Raw genomic sequence first — 15,827 nt, 5'->3', positions numbered from 1 at the left:
ACCTAGTGATTCCAGCCATGAAAGCCTTCGACAATACATTATTTTCATTGCTACTTCATACCTGTAATTCTGCTATTGTTATGAATCATCTTGTAAATCTCTGATATGCAGGATGTATTTTCATTCACTGGACTAAATTTGGCACAAATACCCAATATGCCCAAATTTGAATACTGGTGGGGTTAGGGGGATTGATTTTGTCATTTGGAAGCTGTGGTTGCTGGGATTTTTAGTTCACCTACAATCAAAGAGCATTCTGAACTCCACCAAAATTGGAATTGAACCAAACTAGGCACACAAAACTCCCATGACCAACAGAAAATACTGAAAGCGTTTGGTGAGCATTGACCTTGAGGTTTGGAGTTGTAGTTCACCTACATCGAGAGAACATTCTGGACTGATGGATCTGGAGCAAACTTGGCACAAATATTCAATATGTCCAAATGTGAACCCTTGTGGAGTTTGGGGGAAATTGACCTTGATATTTGGGAGTTGTAGTTGCTGGGATTTTTATTTCCTACAACCAAAGAGCATTCTGAACCCCATCAATGATAGAATTGGGCCAAACTTCCCATACAGAACCCCCATTATCAATAGAAAATACTGTGTTTTCTGGTAGTCTTGTGTTTTCTGGTGGTCTGACACCCCCTCGTGACCCCCCCCCCCCCCCCAGGGGACCCAACCTCCAATTTGAGAAACACTGCTCTACACACAAAGTGGTGAATACAGTTGGCCACCACTTTGACTGCCATGGCCTAATGCTTGTAGAATCATGGGATTTGTAGTTTGGTGAGGTACCTGCATGCTTTGTCAGGGAAGGCTAAAGATCTTGTAAAACTTCAGTTCCCATGATTCCATAGCATTGAGCTGTGGCAGTTAGGGGTGTCAATCTGTATGAATTCTACAATGTAGAATAGATGAATCCTAGATGGCCGTTCAGCTCTATGCTTCTAATTTACCACATATTGAATTTGTCATCCAGGTTGCTGCCTTGACTCTTCTGTAGACTTCCTCCCTTTCTCAACTGACAAATATATGAAATCTAACCCTGTGTAGCCTTTGAGACCTTTTCCACAGAGTAAACACGGCGGACACAATGCACCTGCCCTGAGCAAAATAGAAGCTGGAAGGGAGAGCGATGGGCTTGTGGTACATGCTGGGAAGAGGAGGAAGTTGCCAGGCAACTGCAAGGTAAGGAGGGCACAGGTGGAGGAGAATGAGCATTAGGATGCTCTCAACCTCTACAGACCTCTTTGGGTGGGACCTGGGTACTTACTCAGAGGATACTGCATTGGCAAAGCCTTGATTATTAACCGCAGGACCTAAGTAAGGGGAATGGCCATGGGCCAGCAGTGCCAGGAGCTGGCAAAGTGGAGGTTGAGATCGTAAGCTGGCTTTGTGAATACAGCTCATCCATGTCCCTCTTATTTCTTGGGGAAGAGTTGGTAAGAAAGGGGCAAGGAAAGATCAGCAACTGGGTGCTACAAATAATTATGTTGCACAAACTCCTCCACCTGGAAGGGGCATGGATCAAAGAGATGTGTTTCTTTTCTACACATGAGGCAGTCAGCTGGAGAGTGGGGAGCCTGTGCCCCTCTTTACAAAAGGCCGTCTTTAGAAAGAGATATCAAGTACTGCCAGAATAGAGGGACAAAAATGTTATGCCAGGGGCACCCACTCCAGAGTGCTTTTTGTTTTCTTTCTCTGTGGTGTTCCTCTCTGCTGTCACTCTTCCCGCTTATCCATGTTCCCTGATTCCCGCACCCTCTCTGCTCTTTCCCCTTGCTTTCCCCCTTTCTTCTCCACTCCCATCCTGGCATTCTCTCCACTCCTCTCTCTTTCTCTGCTCTTCCTTTCCTCCACCCTGGCACTTCCTCTGCTTCCTTCCCTTTATCTCTTTCCTTTTTTCATTGTTAATTGGGGCACATGATAGAGAAAAGCTGTGGTTACATTTGTCATCTTCAGTTCCCCAATGCGCTTCATTGAGTGACTACTCCTAAATTGGCGTCTTAACATATAAATGAATGTATGCAAATTTTGCACAAATCTGTATCTCCTTTCATCACCTTTTTGGTGATGCATGTCCAGAGTACAGAAAATGCTGCCAGCTGCAAACTGCTACGAATTTCCAGAAGCATGGGTGAAGATTGTTTCCCAGGCTCAGAGTGCATCTACATTGTACAATTGATGCAATTTGAAACTACTTTAACTGCCATGGCTCTTGGGAGTTGTAGTTTGCCGAGGCATCAGCGCTCTTTTGCAAAGAAGATTAAAACCTTGTAATATGAAAACTCCCATGATTCCATAGCACCGGCCTATGGCAGCCAACGTGGTGTCAAACTGCTTTGATTCTAAAGTGTAGGTGTACCCTCAATCGGTGCTGCCCATACATTTGCTTCTGAGGGACAATACAGTCCTTCCAAAGTTGCCCACACCTGCCCTTCCCACAGTGTGAAGTTACCATAGAATATAATGTGATGATCAACACACATTTTCAGACTAGCAGATTTATTCCTGTGGTAGGCTTCAGGATGGTGGCTGTGGGTAACAGATAAAGAGGCCTGGTGGTTGGAGGGGCATAGGAAGACTCGTGCTCAGGCATCTTTGGAAAGTAATGAAGGTAACTAGACAAGGCACCTTACACTGCCTCTAGTGCTGATTCCACTATGTGAAATAATCAGATTCATGTAGTGGAGAAAGAACAGGGCTAAAGCCCAGTTTCCTGCACAGTACACACTTGGTGCCAAATCTAAACATCCTCAATGGGGGGAAAAACAAAGGTGCCCCAAAAGATCATTTCTGCTTGGTTAGATTTGTGTGGTTTTTCTGATTTTTTTTAAAGCACATGTGTGATGAGGTGTGCAATTTATTTAAAGTCTTCCCAGAACAGCAATTCAGTTTTTCACGCACACAAATTGTTGTTTTGGTGTGCAGGGCTGCAAAACCAGCTTGTGGACACCACACAAAAAAAGGTGGCATCACCAACAACAGAATTCATACTCCTGAGACAGAATTAACAGTATAATATTTGTTTATCTGGGATATATTTTGAGTGACTTTGGACAAGTGACTTCATCTCTGTGTAACCTACCAAACAGGATTATCATGAAAATATGTATGATAATCCACAAGTTGTGCCCTGGGTCTCTTGGACTGTTGCAGCAAGGACAGCTTCATTGTATAATGACATGAAATGGTTCTTTCATGCAGCAATTTTTAAAAGGGTCGCCTTTTTCTGAGTCAAATATTTATTTGTCATTGAGGAATTTGTTTCAGGTATGAAAATATTTGCAGCAAACAAGCTGCACTATTTCCAGAGCTGCACACACAAAAAGTGCACCTGTTAATTTATAATGCAAGTCTGGAACTAATTATGATGATTTAAATAGGAATGGAGTCCATCTAATTCTAAATTTGGTCATACAAATTAAGGGATTTGGGGAACTGTAATTCAAACGCTCTGAACTGTAACCATAAACTGTAACCATAATTCCACCATCCGCCAAAGCAGTTGCTCTACTCTGAGCTAAAGAACGGAAAACAGAATGTTGGCAGGCAGGAAAAGAGATTTATAGATGGGCTCAAAGGCAACCGTAAAAACTCTGGCATAGACACTGAGAACTTGGAAGCCCTGGTCCTTGAGCACTCCAGCTGGAGGTCAACTGTGACCAGCAGTGCTGTAGAATTTGAAGAGGCATGAATGGAGGGCAAAACATGCCAAGAGGAAGGCGTGTCAAGCCAACCCTGACCGGGACAGCCTTTCACCTGGAAACCAATGCTTTCACTGTAGGAGAACATGAAGATCAAGAATAGGGCTCCACAGTCACCTACGGAACCTCTGCTAGTACACTGATCTTGGAAGACTGTCCTACTCGGACAATGAGGGATCACCTAAGTAAGTAAGTAAGTAAGTAACCATAACTGGATTCTTCCTGTTCACTGTGCTGGCCAATTTCTATTTACTGACGGGCAGCTTTCAAAGCTCATGCTCCCTTCATGTGGCATATTGCATTAAACCTTGTCTTGCCCCATGCAGTTCTCTGAAAAGAGGATGACTTCAAAGGACTGACTTCTGAGTGCCTTTCAAATAGAAATCCGTCCTTAGTAAAGACACACAGCCACCAAAATATCAAGATATGGGTTGGTGCATATATGTCAGGAATTGGGACCCAGTGACCTACAGAGGTATTGGTGGATAATTTCTACAATCCCTTATTACTGACCATGTTGGACTAGGCTGAGTTCTTCACCAGAATATCTATACAGTCACCTTTGCACAGCAATGGCTGTGCTTATTCCTCAGCATAGTCTTGCAAGAATCATTTTATGGTGTCATTAGGAAACACATAGGCATCACTGTTGCAATGAGAGCTCAAATGTAATGAAGGGTTGCGTCTTTTGGCTGAGAAGCTATGGAGAGACAGTAATGCATAATGCTATGTTGACTTAAAAAATGAGATTGTGAGAGAACTAATTGGGGAAAAACAAAGCGGTGCCTGTATTTCTTTCCTGGGGAAGTGTGGACTCTTGGGCAGCATGGAAGAATGCCTGTGAAAGGAAGACTTAGGACCTCATCCCATGAGGAAAATTGATAATATATTCACCCACGTCACATGTGATGTACTTTTGTCTGTTTCTACTGTAATCCTCCACATTCAGAGGTATCATACAGGCAAGTGTAGTCCATGCCCATTCCGCATTCTTCTTCTTTTCCTTTTGTTGAAAGGAAAACTTCACAATCGCAGAAATCCGAAATCTAGGTCTAAAAAAGGGAGGAAATATAGCTACAGTAAAGTGGTGATACAGTCGAATCTCACTTATCCAACCTTCACTCATCCAATGTTCTGTATTATCCAATGCAGTCTGCCTCCCACCCGAATCCACAGCTGTCTCAATACATTGCAATTTTTGGTGCTAAATTTGTAAATACAGCAATTACTACTTAATGTTACTGTGTATCAAACTGCTTTTTCTGTCAATTTGTTGTAAAACATGATATTTTGGTGCATAATTTGTAAAATCATAATGTGATTTGATGTTTAATATGCTTTCCCTTAATCCCTCCTTATTATCCAGCATTTTCACTTATTTAACATTCTGCCGGCCCGTTTATGTTATGTAGAGCGAGACTCTACTGTATATCAAAATTGCACAATTCCTGAAGAATAAATTATTTTAAAAAATTACCGTAAATATTTCATGCAAGAGGTGAGAAAAGAAGCATCAAGGGTTGTTTCAAGACAACCCATAGGAACACCCAGTCTTTAATGTCACTACAATAATCTAATTGTAGGGTTGTTGTAGGTTTTTTGGGGGCTATATGGCCATGTTCTAGAGGCATTCTCTCCTTACAATCTAATTGTAATTTGACATCTGACAGTTTCCATCCCACATGTAAATAAGTGCCTTTACCAATTTCTGTGTGACTCGGGAACACTGTGTGACTCGGGAACACTGACGATGATTGCTACTTGACTCCCAAAACCTCAGTTTCTACACACTTTAAACATATTATAAGATGGAGACCCACAGGGAACAGCCAGAATTAGTTTTGCGTCGTATGATGGGCTCTGTGGGACTCCACCTTTAATCTGATTTTAAATTGTTAAGAAATGGAGATGGGGAGATTCTGCATCTGATGAGGTCCTTAAAGATTTCCTTACTCATGGTAGTAAAAGTTTGAGCTATTAGCAAAATTGGCCAGTCACCTACAGGATTCTAGACTGTACCTTCAAACGCTGTTCCTCTGTAGTAGTAAAAAAAAGTTGAGAACCATCCTCATAATTTTCTTTCATAAACAAAGAGGGAGGGGGTGAATGCAGATGAATTATTAGGAAGGAGGTAGGAATTTGCCATATGGTGTGAGCATTCCTTTCTCTCTTCCAGTTATCCTAGTCTTTAGGGAAAATAATGCCACGTCATGCTGGAAGCATTGCCCGAGGCCCCAGAATACACCTGCTTAAGACACTTCATTATGAAACATTATATAATAAGTTTGTTTTCCACAACTGTATTTCACATCTAATTTTGCCCTCACAGGCCAGGAAATCCAGAATGGTTTACAAAAGCAATCTGGATTATATATGTAAGCATCTACCATTGCCACCAGAAGAATCCTTGTGGCATTCACACTTCTTCAGGATGCTAATCTGTAACCAAATTTAAAGCCACTGTGTGCAAGTAGATTGGATAGGAACATGATCCATGTAAGGGAGGTGTCCTACTATTGAGTAATACCCCTTCTGATCCAGTCTGAGACCCCTTCTATACTGCTATATAATCCAGATTATCAAATCAGATTATCTTTGAACTGGATTGTATGAGTCTACACCCAGTGTTTTTAAACTTTTTAATATTTGCAACTGGCTCTGCCCACTATGTACAATTATTGTGATTTTATATTGCATTGTGTGTTTACTGTGTATTGTTTTTTGTATTTTATTTTTATTATATTTTATTGCTGTATTTTTATGTTGAATATTTGCATTGTTACAATTGCTAGGCTTGGCCTCACATAAACTGCTCCGAGTCCTCTTGGGGAGATGGTGGTGGGGTAAAAATAAAGTTTTATTATTATTATTTACACTGCCATATAATCCAGTTCTGGATTATATGAGTCTATACTGCCTAATCATCCAGTTCAAAGCAATTAACATGTATTTTATATGGCAGTGCAGAAGGGGCCAGAGAGATGGGTATATGACACCTGCTGCTTTTCCACAGGCGCTAAAATAACTTGGTCCAGCCCATAAAAGAGATACAATGGTGTTTCATACACCCATCTCTCAGACTGGATTAGGAGGACTGTTGCTCAGTAGTAGCACACGTCCCTTATATGGATCATGTTCCTGAATTCAATATACCTGCTTCCACCTGAAAAAAAAGAATGGGTGACTGGGCATAACTGGACTTCCACCTGAGACCTTACAAAGCCTCTGCCAACAGTCCAAGTAAACACTGCTGTCCTCTTGTAGATTTCAATGTATTTGCTTTCACACACAACATACACAAGCCACACACAGGGGCAATAAAATGCCACAGCTGTGCTAGAAAGCCTGGGCTTCTCCAAGTAAACAGTAGTTAGATCAATGATCTGAAATGGTATAAGATAGCCCTTTGTACTTTACACAGCAGCACCGACCACTTGCACTGGGACGAGATCATTAACTGTATTCTATTCCGCACCAGACTTCACCACGTAAACACTTCTGTAGCACCAACCTCTCTCATTTATTGCAGCTCACCAGACGCACAGCTGTGTTGTTTTATTGCTATGGTTGTATGATTTTGGATATTACTAAAATAATTAAAGTCTAAAGAGTAATCACCATGTCTATTCTTTTGAAAGCTGGTCAGCCTAGGAAATGCTCTTGTTTATGCTGGATCATGCTAAAAGCAGCTTGTTGCTTATTCTGTCAATTTGGGGGGTGAGGGGGAGTGTTTTGTAAACAGACTTTGCAATGAAAGACTCTGTGTTGTTTCTTCGCTTTAAAGTATGTCAAAGGGACAAAACTGAAGGGTGAACACATTGCCAAACATCATTTCGAAAACGTCAGTCTCTCTTTCTAACTATATCCATCCAGGCAGCCACCCACTTGCCCAAGTAGGTCAAAATGTGTTCTACTATATTTGTACAGCAAAATGATGTGTTGTATATACTTCAGCAAACTCTGCACTAGATACCATTCCCGAAAGGGAAGCTTTATGATAGTGTTTCTCAACCTTCCTAATGCTGCGACCCCTTAATATACTTCCTTATGTTGTGGTGATCCCCAAACATATTATTTTCGTTGCAACTTCATAACTGTAATTTTGCTACTGTTATGAATCGTAATGTAAATATCTGATATGCAGGATGCATTTTCATTCACTGGACCAAATTTGGCACAAATACCTGATACACTCAAATTTGAATACTGGTGAGGTTGGAGGCGGGGATTGGGTTTGTCATTTGGAAGTTGTAGTTGCTGGGATTTATAGTTCCCCCACAATCAAAGAGCATTCTGAACTCCACCAACGATGGAGTTGAAACAAACTTGGCATATAGAACTCCCATGAGCAACAGAAAATATGAGAAGGGTTTGTTGGGCATTGACCTTGAGTTTGGGAGCTGTAGTTCACCGACATCCAGAGAGCACTGTGGACTCACACAATGATGGCACTGGGCCAAAGTTGACATAAATCCTCAATATGCCCAAATGTGAACACTGGAGGAGTTTGGAGACAATAGACCTTGACATTTGGGAGTTGTAGTTGCTGGGATTTATGGTTACCTATAATCAAAGAGGGAGAATTGAGAACTGAGAGAATTGGGCCAAACTTTCCATACAGAACCCCCACGGTCAACAGAAAATACTGTGTTTTCTGGTGGCCTTTGGCAACCCTTCTGACACCCCCTTGTGACCCTCCGGAGGTCCTGACCCCCAAGTTGAGAAACACTGCTTTATGGAATCATAAAGATGCATCCATCCCATTGGTTTAAATGGCAATAAAGCATATGCTTAAACATCTTCCCCTGAAGGTTAGGCAATGCCTTGTTTATTCAAAGATAAGTTTCACTTGGTTTACTCCTATATATATTTACTCAGAAACAAAGCTGGCTTTTTTCAGTTAAGCATGCATAGAGCTGCAGATAAAGCAAAGGATGCTGTTGGATCATAATATCAACAGATGTAAGGCTAGCAGAGATGGAAGAAGCTGTAGGTGCTGTAATAACAGGGAAGATGTCAAAACAAGGGGTAGCCATAGAAGAAGATATTGGACACAAGTGGTGATACTCCCAGAGTTAATAGCATGATACAAATTTTCTAAGCCATTCAGTCCTCAGTGTGCCCTTAGCTCTATGGAAAGAGAAATCCCTGAGCTTAAGGGGAAGAAAGGAACGTTGCCTTTGTCTTGCTAGGCCTCCATCTCCTCAAGAGCCAAAAGAAGAGCCCACAAAGCACCTCTGAATGCTTGAAAGCTAATCCCTTATAGGTCTAGCGCAGGTATGGACAAACTTAGCCCCTCCAGGTGTTTTGGACTGAAACTCCCACAATTCCGAACAGCCTACCGGCTGTTCGGAATTGTGGAAGTTGAAGTCCAAAACACCTGGAGGGCCGAATTTTGCCCTATTGATCTACTCACATTTAAATGTTTTTGAACTGCTGGGTTGGCAGGTGCTGGAGTTAACAGTGGAACTCACCCCCTCCCCAGGATTCAAACTGCCAACGTTCTGATCAGCAAGTTCAGTAGCTCAGGCCCATAGCCAGGATTTTGATTTGGGGGGAGGGGGGCTGAATTTGATGGGGGGGGTCAGGATCTACCCTAGCAAACCTTTTGTATCATTATCCCAATACCCCCATGCATATGGGATATATTGAGCATGGTGATCAGATCATGATATTGATAAACATAACCGTTTAAATAATGTACCATGTACCAGTAAGGCTTTCTCACGGACCACCCTGAGAATTTGGGGGGGGGGGGGGTTGAAGACCCTAAAGCCCCCACCCCCCCCCCCCCCCCCCGCGCGCGGCCTGGCTACAGGTCTGAGCTCAACAGTTTAACCCATTGTGCAGATCAGCTTGTTTCTTTTTTCTTTATTCCCATCACAAGAAAAAAGAAAAAAATCAACATGTGCAGTAGCCTTAATGGGGTTTAAACCCTTGTTCAGCTGTGAAAACCTATTGGGTGACCCTAAGCAAGCCACACACTCTCAGCCCCAGAAGATCATGTGATAGGGTTGTTATAATGACTTGAAGACACACATCAACAAAACTTGAACAGTGTGGGACAAGAAGGAAAGCTGGGAAGCTAAACAATGGAGCACCCGGGGAAACTGAACAACAGTGCAGAAGGGGCTCCAGATGGCATCTTGTCTAGAAGGGAGTCCTTTTCAAAGTTTCTGTACCAATCAGGTTTGCATGGCCAGCACGTGGAAGCCAACTCAGACTAGGCACAAGAGTCAAAACAAATTCTGTTTTCTCTTCAAGACATTTATTAAAGCAGATAATGTTTTTTTCAAAAAAAAAAAAAACCTTTGGCATTTAAAGTGAAATGAGTTTGTTAAAACATTTTCTCAAAGCCATTGCTTAAGAATTGCTTATCTCTGGTTACCTAAAGCTATTCCATTCATTATCATCTTTGTCTTAACACTTACATCTTAAGTTATCTGTTGTCCATGGGTGCATCTATACCATAAAATTAATGCAGTTTGACACCACTCTAATGCTATGCAGTCATTTGCAAAGTTTTTGCCTTCTCTGCCTAAGAATGCTGGAGCCTTGCACAGCTACCGTTCCCAGGATTCCATAGCATTGAGCCATGGCAGTTAAAATGGTGATAAACTGCATTAATTCTACAGTGTAGATGCATACTAAGGCCCCATCTACACTACCATATAAACCAGTTTTAGAATGCACATTAACTGTATTGAATTGGATTTTATGGCAATGTAGACTCATATGATCCAGTTCAACACAGTTTAATCTGACCATTATAATGCAGTTCAAACTGTATTATATGACAGTGTAGATGGACTCTAAGTTTCTCTGTTCAAAGATGGACATGCATACAAATCCAGCACCTTTATTAGCGATTGACTGGATGTATAAATTATGCTCTTTGTCCGCCCTATTCTTGGGCAAGGCTTTTAATAAAGCACAAGATGGTTAGTGACAACTTTGTCCACCTTCTGAAATCAAGAAAATAGAAGGAGGGTTTGAATGCAAACACCCTCTTCCATGCACACCCTTTAAGCAGGTGATCAGTAGGATCAGATACAGTCTGCTTGGAAACAAACATGTTTCAACCAACAAAAACCAAAGCATTTGCAAATCCAAGTATTTTGTGCCTCACCTTTGGACACATGAAAAGTGCCCTAGGAAGGCTTTGAGTGCAATTCTAGCCCACTTCCAACTGACGAGCCAGAGCAATTTTTACCTGTTCTGTGCCTTCTGTGTTATGGGACAGTCGGAAAAGTACAGCACACAATTACATAGATCAGTCAAATTAGTTCAAGATTACAGATGGGGGGAGATAAAAGGGAAATCAGTTATTTGCTGCATTTTGACAGCCAATATATAACACTACCAGAGATCTAAGCCATACCCAGCCCATAAGCCACACAGTCAAAACATTGGAATTTTGGAACGCTTTATATGCAGATTTTATTCCAATGGAAGGGAGGGAAGATGGTGTCATTTGTCACCTGGGATATCATGCCCAAGATGCTCATGCAATAACATTCCAAATTGAATTTCTAAAAGAGGATGGGAAGAATGTGTGTTTTGTAATTAAAAAGAAGCAATTTTACTTGTGGGGGGGGGGGATGACTCCCCTGCTTCCTGCAAATCATTATGAGAAAATGTCTGTAATCAAGGTTGTTTACACGAGCTAACTGATAATCACATAGTTTTCATGCAAATATTAGAAAGGGTGTGTGTGATATGAATTATCTTACAATGATTCTCATCAACCATGTTAGTTGATAATTGTGAAGAAAAACTGCTGGAATAGATTGAGCCTGTCAAGTAAGTTTAGCCATGCAGATTCTCTGCTATTAATTGTGACTATTCTCACAAAAATAATCCTAAGTAAACTGTCCTGAATGGAGGCCTATCTTTCTTTACCTAGCCTTAAGACACCACTTTAACTGCCATATCTCAATACATTCACCTAGACATCTGGCTAAATGCCGGATTTCGATATCTGCAGAATATAATGTGGCAGTATGTTTTTTTTATCTGTTTGTTTGTTTTGTTGTTAGAAATATAATACAATTGTCTGGTTGCCCCTGACACGATAAATAAATAGTATGGAATCCCCTAGAACAGTGTTTCTCAACCTGGGAGTCAGTGGGGTTGCTAAAGACCACCAGAAAACACAGTATTTTCTGTTGATCATGGGGGTTCTGTATGGGAAGTTTGGCCCAATTCTCTCGTTGGTGGGGTTCAGAATACTCTTTGATTGTAGGTGAACCATGAATCCCAGCAACGACCACTTCCAAATGTCAAGGTCGATTTCCCCCAAACTCCACCAGTGTTCACATTTGGGCATATTGAGGATTCGTGTCAAGTTTGGTCCACATCCATCATTGCGTGAGTCCACAGGGCTCTCTGGATGGAGGTGAACTACAATTCCCAAACTCAAAGTCAATGCCCACCAAACCCTTCCAGTATTTTCTGTTGGTCATGGGAGTTCTATGTGCCAAGTTTGGTTCAATTTCATCATTGGCAGAGTTCAGAATGCTCTTTGATTGTAGGTGAACTATAAATCCCAGCAACGACAACTTCCAAAGGACAAAATTAATACCCCCCCCCCCTCACCCCACCAGTATTCAAATTTGGGCGTATCAGGTATTTGTGCCAAATTTAGTCCAGTGAATAAAAATACCTCCTGCATATCAGATATTTACATTACAATTCATAAACTTTAGCAAAATTACAGTTATGAAGTAGCAACAAAAATAATTTTATGGTTGGGGGTTACCACCACATGAGGAAGTGGCATTAGGAAGGTTGAGAACCACTGCCCTAGAAATTTGATGGCATGTATTGGTAACCCCTATCTATGTACTGGCTGATCAAAGAAAGGCCAGAAGCTTCCTTCCTAGTAAACAGATCACTTGAGCCCCCACTATTCAGAAGTACATGTGCATAACACTAGTATAGATCACCTGACTGCAAGTAAAAAGCAATAGCTGCTAAAATTTCATTTTCTCTACAACCTTTAAAGGCACAGGAGCCCTCCCAGGATTGCTGTCTCTTTAAGTAGAAACTCTATAAGGTCTCCATGCTGTTAAGTCTTTTAGGAGGAATGAAAGAGAGTTACTCCACAAAGAAATGGTTACTCCACAAATGTCACAAATGTTAGGAGTTAGCTGAGCCTGGCTGCCACACAGGTATTCAAAAAGGCCAAAGTGGTGCCATGGGAAGAGCATAGTGGGAGTTGGTGCTTCATTTAGGTTCTCCTGGGATGAACTCTTGCCTTTCGCTGCTCAAATCAGAGAAGGGGATCGTTCCTTTTTTGATAAAAGTACAGCACTCACATTGCCCCATGGATAGGTTTACCCTATTTAAGAAGTATGACTTTTTGACTAAAATTTCTAAACTTATATATGACTATACTTATATATAGTCCCCAAGTTACGAACAAGATAGGTTCTGTAGATTTGTTCTTAAGTTAAATTTCTATGTAAGTTGGAACAGATACATTTTAAAAGTGTAACTCCAACCAAATATTCACATTTTGTAGCTTTGGATAGTATAGGGAAGGGTTAATACCCTGCGGTGTTTGTTTTGCTGTCTGTGCTGCTGTTCAGAAGATTTAAGCTCACTTTCTGTCCCTGTGATCATTGGATTTTGAAAAAATTGGTTTGTTGTGGAAACAAGAATTGGGGATAAAGTCTCAGTGGAGACACCTTTTCCACATGATAACTCTTTCACTTCCTGTTGTCTCAGCCACGTTCTTAACTATGCATCATTTGTATGTTAGATGTTTGCAACTCGGGGGATGCCTGTATATAGGGTACTCCTTGCATTATATTCCAGAGATGTTGGCTACCTAAAGAAGAGGGGTCAACCAAGGACAAGATGGATGGATGGTATCCTTGAAGTGACTGGCTTGACTCTGAAGGAACTGGGGGTGATGACGGCTGACAAGGAGCTCTGGCGTGGGCTAGTCCATGAGGTCATGAAGAGTCGGAAGCAACTGAATGAATAAACAACAACAAATCCCAAAATAAAAACATACAAATATATTCCAAGCTGGTATAAATTGAGCAGGAGTGAGCAATATGTGGCTCTGTTGATATTAGATTTCAACTCATCTCTCACCATGGGTTATATTGGCTATGGGAAATAGGAGTTGCATTCCAAGGCCATTTGGAGGATCAGAGGTTGCCCATCTCAGGCCTTTGAGGAAATGCCTCTACTGGCATTTTCTCCTCTGTTTGGACTGAGAATTAATTTAACTTGCAAAAATTCCACATCAACAGTGACAGAAATCCACTATTATACAACACATGAATTTTTTAGTGCATTCTTGGGTGATGGTTCCTCTTCATCTCCTGCCTTGCTAAACTCAGTTCCAGATCATTTGGTAAAGGCCAGTGTTCTTATTAGGTTGTTAGACATAACATTTATTCAGCCACATACCAAAATGCAACCTTTGTTTTATTTTCAGGTTCATTTTTTTCTGTTTTCATCTTGTGAAAGATGTTTACCATCCTTTGAACTCCATCCTGTCTGTAATGTTTTTAAAAACTTGAAACTATTGAGGGAAATTGGGAAGAAGACAGTGTTTCACAATAGACATGTGGTGGCATTTAAGTAGCAAAAGCTACAGTGATAGCTACAGATTACCGATGTTTCCCTTATTCTTCATTCAGTGTCAGGGGGGAAGACAGTAAAGATTCACAATGATTTGGTTCTTTCTTCTGCATGATTGAACAGTTGCTCTTCATTCAGGGAATTTTCAAGAGAGAAATTCAGGTAGTTTCATCTTATACGTATATAATCTTCCCATGTTTTCCCCTGCCTGCTCTATCTCCTTTTTGCAAAATATCCACGGTGGTGAAAAGACATAATGGTTGCACGACATCTTTTGCCTCTCGGAACTACAAATTGCACAATTTATACTAAATAAATCTTTAAGAAGAAAAGTGTCATAAGCAACCTAAGGACTTTATCACAACTATCTGCACTTCCACTACAATTGTGTTAGTATATAATATAACACCAACAACAACTTACTTGTAACTCGCCCTATCTCCCCAGTTTCCAACAAATAACAAGTGACAAACATTCAATACCAAGACAAACAAACAATGAATCAAATCAAAAACAGTGGATAAAACTATCTCAATCGGGACTTACAAACCTACCCAAAAAATTAACTTAAATAAGCATCAAATAGCACCTCACACACATTTGTCACATGATAAAACTTAAAAGTTCAGCTAAGAAGGCATTAAAGCATAAAATGGTTTATGGCATCCAACAAGCTGATGTAAGTGTCCAGTATCTAAGTGAGGATATTAAAAAATATACTCGTCCCCCTCTCCATAAGCTGGGATTCATAAGTAGGGTTTTAAGAGTTTTTTTAATGAGAGGAGAGAGGGGGCCATTTTAGTTCTTTAGGAAGGGAGTTCCAGAAGTGGGGGTGACCACACTCATTTCCACCAACTGCACATGAGACAGGGAAGGGACTGAGAGCAAGGTCTCCTCTGCAGAACGCAGCCCCCCCGCTTGTTTCTCTGGTATTTGAAGATGCGGTTTGTCAAATAAGTCTGGACCTGAACCGTATAGATCAGTGGTTCTCAACCTGAGGTCCCCGGGTGTTTTTGCCCTTCAACACCCTGAAATCCTAACAGCTGGTGAACTGACTGGGATTTCTGGGTGTTGTAGGCCAACAACTTCTGGGGACCCCAGGTTGAGAACCACTGGTATAGATGGTGGATATATACTATGTTGAGAACCTTTGATGTGATACCTTTCTTCATTAGCAGAATGGCACCGATTCACCATTCCATGGTCTCACAATCGTACTTCTGAAAACTCTCATAACTATGTTACAGATGTTCTCAAGTTCAGTACCTCTAAGATGCTCCTTACCTTGGAAAATAGTGCCGTACATCGCTCATTCTTACAGAGATATCTGTTGCTTTCTGTTCTGATTTCCCAGATGATAAGTTTATTGATATCAGGAGAGGAACCCATTAGGTGCAGGGAAATAACTGCCTCAGGAAGCAAATACTTGGGTGGCAGCAATGGCTTACAATACAATACAATAAGCCTTTATTGGCATAACATGCAGCAATGGCTTGTAAACCCTTTGGGTGTTCT

The sequence above is a fragment of the Anolis sagrei genome, chromosome 1, assembly GCF_037176765.1.
Source record: "Anolis sagrei isolate rAnoSag1 chromosome 1, rAnoSag1.mat, whole genome shotgun sequence".
Taxonomy (NCBI): domain Eukaryota; kingdom Metazoa; phylum Chordata; class Lepidosauria; order Squamata; family Dactyloidae; genus Anolis; species Anolis sagrei.
Note: the sequence above shows the minus strand (reverse complement) of the source record.